Consider the following 6,273-nt stretch of genomic DNA (forward strand, 5'->3'; position numbering starts at 1 on the left):
TACCTTGCTTTACCCTAACATCTACGTTGTCCAAAGATTTGGCTTTTTTCTGGGCCCATCTAAAAATTACTGGATTGCTATTAAGAAATAATTTGCAACCTTCTATCTGAAAAACCAAAATATTTTTTTAGTTTTAAAAAAACCCACAAAAATCATTTTTGATCATGGGTACGTATTAAGAACAAAAATGCCAAAGGTAAATTAATATATATAATATGGGACTACAAAGGAGGACTATACAGTGTGTTTTTTCTGTGTACCAAGCCCAGTAATGTACTGTAAGACACTACAGCAAAACACCTATTAATGAGATATATTTGAAAGAATGGTTATTCTGTGCAACTAACCACCAACTACGTCCTGTTACTGCAACCTCTCAATCAAATAAAATACATTTTCCATTTTTTAGCACATATAGTTTTATGTCCTGTTAGGCAAAGGATGCTACATATTTCAATAATTTTTCTTTACATTCAGAAATCTGTAATCTTGCTCTAAGCAGCATATGAATTTACAAACTGTAGTTTCACAAAATACATTGAAATTGCTACATTTCTTCATTTTTTATTTTAAAGTATATTAATAGTTTCAATAGCCCAGTGTTGCTATTGGGCACCTCTAAGATGTCATAGCAATCTTTGTTCACTGGTCTATTTAGAGTAAAGAAGGATGTTAATTATGGCTTATCCTTTGTAGTGTAACAAGTACTTTTTACTAATCCAGCACTGTAAAATTAAAAAAAAAATGCCCCCCTATTTTCCATAAAACAATTCTAGACAGCAAGGGTAGTATGTTGCTTGGGCTAAGGCAGGGCTGTTAGCTAAATTAAGCCATTGTGACTCAAAATCCTCCTTTAATAAGGTTCATGCTGTCTACAACTTCATCATTTTCTGCTGAATGATAATTACTTTATTCAATCATGTTCAAGGTTTTAGTGAAAGCTAGCATTGATTGATTAACTTCAATTACCATGCTTACATTTGCATAGATAAAAACTGCTTTTCAATTTGTGAGTGGCACGCCAGTGGAAACCCTGCGCTGATATTTGCATTTCAATGTGAACAGTGAAGAATAAAGGTGGAAGAGAGGTCTGATCAGTGCTAAGCCCTTTCTGCTTCAGTGCTCAAGCATTTTTCCATAAACACTCTTGTTATGATGTTAGTTTGTTCAAACCACTCTGAGGTAACTGAGGGAGCCTCCTGTTTACAAGCTTGCATGACAATTTTAAGGGAATGGAGTGAGGAAAGCTGAAGTCAAGGCTTCCAACAGGCAGAAGGTTTTATGCCAAGTAAATAAAACAGAAAAATTCTTCCTCTGATGCTACAGTGGAAGTCTAAAATCCTGTAATATTCCTTGAAAAGCGGCCATTTCAGCTACTGATTGAGACTCCAGACTTTGACTTCACTCAGTCAGTGCTGTTTTCATGTAGAAGTCTGGTGACTTAATGAATGAAATGCTTGCTTCCTGTGTGTCCGACTACTGATTATGTCAAAGTCAAAGTCCTGACAGACAAACTTGAGACCTGCCTCTTGATCCCAAGGGGCTGTTCCATCTTGCAAAGCTGTTATAAATTGGCAGTGCAATGGTGTCATAAATATAAAGGGAAGGCTAACCACTTTTAAATCCCTCCTGGACAGAGGAAAAAACCCTTTCACCTGTAAAGGGTTAAGAAGCTAAAGATAACCTCGCTGGCACCTGACCAAAATGACCAATGAGGAAACAAGATACTTTCATAGCGGGGGGGCAGAAAACAAAAGTGTTCTCTCTGTCTGTGTTGTTTTTGCCCGGACCAGAGCAGGAATGCAGGTTAGAACTCCTGTAAAGGGCTAGTAAGCAATCTAGTTATGCGTTAGATTCTGTTTTGTTTAAATGGGTGATAAAATAAGTTGTGCTGAATGGAATGTATATTCCTGTTTTTGTGTCGTTTTGTAACTTAAGGTTTTGCCTAGAGGGATTCTCTGTTTTGAATCTGATTACCCTGTAAGGTATTTACCATCCTGATTTTGCAGAGGTGATTCTTTTACTTCAATTAAAATTCTTCTTTTAAGAACCTGATTGCTTTTTCATTGTTCTTAAGATCCAAGGGTTTGGGTCTCTGTTCACCTATGCAAACTGGTGAGGATTTTTATCAAGCTTTCCCCAGGAAAGGGGGTGTAGGGTTTGGGAGGATTTGGGGGGGAAAGATGTTTCCAAGCGGGCTCTTTCCCTCTTATATATTTGTTAGATGCTCAGTGGTGGCAGCAATAAAGTCCAAGGGCAAAAGGTAAAATAGTTTGTACCTTGGGGAAGTTTTAACCTAAGCTGGTAAAAATAAGCTTAGGGGGTTTTTCATGCAGGTCCCCACATCTGTGCCCTAGAGTTCAGAGTGGGGAAGGAACCTTGACAAATGGTATGGACAAAACTAGACTTGCTTCATGTTCAACCACCCCAACTTCTAAAGAGTGTGGCCGGCTGTGCTTAAAGGATTAGATTTCTTGGGGCTGTTCCTTAGTTTTCTCTTCTGTTAGTGCTTAGCTGAAGTGCAGCATGACTCTCCTTTTTGTATCAAGAAATGGCAAAGATCTCTATAAATCTCAATATTACATTCAATCACCTCTTAATCCTTATGACACCGGCTTTTTTCCACCTTGTCAATCAAATGAATGGTGTGGAAGTTTGCCTTTCTGTAGAATCTGCCTCCAATGGGGATAAAGCTTTTTCAATCACTGCTCCATTTAATAACCCAATGGGAGTGTTATCTATGGAGAGCCCACACCTCTGGAACTTGCTTTGTCTGGCAGCCTGCCACAGCCCAGATGCCAAGGTAAAGGAAGCAGTTTTAAAATCAGCAAGTTAAAAAAAAATCAGCTATTTACGTGATCTGAAATCCAGCAGCTGCGCTAAAGAGATGTCGTCAGTTCAAAGAAAGGGGTGGGGAAACTGTCATTTCTCAGATTCTCAATTTCAGGAGCATGCCACAAAATATATTCTGTCTTTATTGGGTCAAATTTGAAGCGCCTATGTTTAAATTTCCCTACAATCCCTGCTCTCTGAAATCAAGTAATTTAGAAGGGAATAAAGATTACAGGCTTACTGAAAGCTCTACAGTGAAAGGACTGCTTTAAATTGTGTATTGTGCTGCTCTGAGCACATGGCCAAGACCAAATGATAATATGGAAAAACTGCCAGAAAAAGAGGGCTTAATGCTGAGCTCATTCACCCAAGGGCTAACTTGATTAAAGTCAATAGAGTCACATCTGGGCAAAGCCAGCATAAGTGAAATCTGATTCAAGTCTTTCTCATTCTTACTTCCTCTGAGACTTTCAGGAATCTTGTGTCCATTCTTCCTTCCTCAACAATACTAACTAACCACCCACTGATATATGTACTACCTTTGTAAACTACATAAAATGTAGCAGGATATTCCAAACTTTAATATGACATGTTTACAGAAATTACCTTTTTGCATCTCATTTGAGTTACCTCAGACAAATCAGGAGAAATGCATATTCTCTGAATCGCTTAACACACTGTTTTTTCTGTTCAATGTCATCAACATTCCATCTTCATCTATAACAAAAAGAAAACATAAGGCTATGATAATGATGCTGTTTCAGGACCAATAGAGTCTGATTATAGCCTTGTTTCTCAATCGCTGGCATGTTCTTGGCTACTACGAACAAAAGCCAAGTGTCATCAGATTTTCCCTACTGTCCTAGTTCTTGAGGATGTGGGCTGTGCTGGGGCAGAAGAGATACAAAGGGAAGACATGCTGGATATGCAGATTTATGGACATGCAAAAAATTCCATAATCCTTTGTAGTATCTAATTCTGGCCTTCTCAATGAGTTCATTATTAATTATTTATTTTCCTGTCAAAATGCGTTATAGCACTGAACAACTTATCTTAGCAAGCACTTACTGTATGGGATGTTAGCACTACTGTATGACTCTTTGAAATACTCCAAAACTATGAGTTCTTTTGTGTCTTGAAAGATATGAACCTCAAGGGAGCATCATGTTTTCCACTCCTACTCTTTGCATTCTGGCAGCTCCTTCTGTGAAGCTTAAAACACTGGATGCTTTGGCCAAGTTGGATGGGCTTTGAACAAGGAAGTTCTGTTGTGGTTGTTTTTGAAATCCTCCTCTTCAGACAATGTAATACTGGAAGAGCTGCTCTAAGGTCACTAATATACTATCAAGGCTGCAGGAGTCCCACACAATTTCTGAACCCCAGGAGGTGGTGCTTGAGTTCAGTAGTGAAGCCATGTAATGTGTATCCACGACGTGTTCCCCACTAAAATCCCCACATGTGCTAGTGCCAATGGTAACCCCTTGGGAGCACAGCATTGTGGTACTCAGGATGTGATTATCTGGTTGGGCACCCCACATGTCCACCCAGTCCTCCTCTGTGCTACAGAAGTGCATCATTATCCAGCTTATTGGGCCTCTCAGCCTATAAGGTTGGGCCAAGGTTCGCTGATAACTAATTCATCCTCACAACACCTCTATACAGTGGGTAAGCTTTTTCCTTATTACCTTGTTACACATGGTGAAAGAGAGGCAGAGAACAGTGAGATGGGCACAGAGTCAAAGTGAAAACTAGAACATTTCCTGGGTCCCCTGGGTCCCACTCTCAGATATGAAGGGTTTTCTGGATTTCCTGGATATCTCCCACAGGCATTTTTAAGCACATAAATAAACTGGCTTGTACAACACAAGCCATGAGTTCATGCCCTCACTTGAGAAAATGGAGTGTAGTTGTAGCACTGATGCTCCCAGGATATTGGAGAGACAAGGTGGGCATGGTAAAATCTTTCATTGGATCAACTTCTGTTGGTGAGAGACAAACTTCTAAGTCACACAGAGCTCTTCTTCAGGTCCGGGAGTACCTTTTCCAGATCTGAAGAAGAGCTGTGTGGCTTGAAAGCTTGTTTCTCTCACCAACAGAAATTGGTCTAATAAAAGATATTACCACATCTATCTTGACTCTTGAGAAAATGGAAGCATTTGTACCTATCACTTTGGTGAAATACGCAATGACTATACTTGTTTATCATTACTCCTAAAACAATGCTTGGAAAAGAAAATATTAACTGTCCAAAGAAATTTAAATGTGACTGGAAAGTCTCTATATGCACCCAAAATATATTATATCCCAACACATGAAATAGTAAAGGGGTTCCCTCTGGATTGTTCAGTTTCTTTCCAAAGCAATTAGAGAGAGAAATTAATCCAGACTCATCCCCTTCACCCTACCCCTCAAGTCATTATAATGTGCCTATATTACTGTTGTTTGTTGTGTCTTCTCTACTACATTCTAGGATGCAAATTCAGAGTCTTTCATATTGGAGCACCTCTACTCAAAGTCTTGGTGCTGACATCTTCATAGTGTAAATACACCCACATTTTCTCCTTTGTTGCACTCAGGATGATTTCAGACATTCTCGGAACACAATCTGAGGAACAATTCTGTATGTTCTTACGCAGTCTCTTTTTTTTAGGCATATCATAGAATATTTCCCTTTAGCAGCTCAAATTTTGAAAGTGCTACAAAGATATTCTTCTCTCCCGTCATTGTTATCGGTTTACTTAAGAGAGTAGAATGCTTAGCACATGCCTCTCCCACCCCCCGAAATCAGTTCCCTCTGTCCTAAATGCTCCAAAACAAGGACTACTGAGGTGGAGCCAGAAAGAAACTCCTGCTATGATTAAATTGGATCATTTAAAAACTGCTGCTCCAATGACAAATCTATGTACTTGCCAGTGTTACTTTGCTATTACTGGTTGATGCTACCTATTGTATTCTTAGAAATTGTACAGATGGCACATATAGTGCATTCAGGCATGGATTTTGTCCATCTCTCTCAAAAGAAATATTTCTTTAAAATTATTCAAGACAGGTTGATGGACAAATCTGTCTTAGCTATTTAATACTAATGTATTAATGCTTAGATGACTTATAACAATAGGAAGTCATCAGTTTGTTTTCTAAATCCTAATGCAATGGTTGCCATAAGAACACAAACTATGTGTACATTTGAATGCGTCTATGCTTCATAATTATGCATGGTTGTGTGCTATTATAATTGACATAAAATATAAAACAGGTCAAAGAGCAGCTATTAAAACTATTTTTCATTTTGCTGCCTGACAGCCAGCCACATCAATGCCTAGTACATTTAATAGGACCATACAAAGAATGCAAAGATAGTTATATAATTTCAACCGTATTAAAGCCTCCAGAACTTGCAACCTAATTATTTCCTACAGTATCTTGTTGTAAACTATATCA

Source organism: Lepidochelys kempii, chromosome 11 (genome assembly GCF_965140285.1).
Source record: "Lepidochelys kempii isolate rLepKem1 chromosome 11, rLepKem1.hap1, whole genome shotgun sequence".
Classification (NCBI taxonomy): Eukaryota; Metazoa; Chordata; order Testudines; family Cheloniidae; genus Lepidochelys; species Lepidochelys kempii.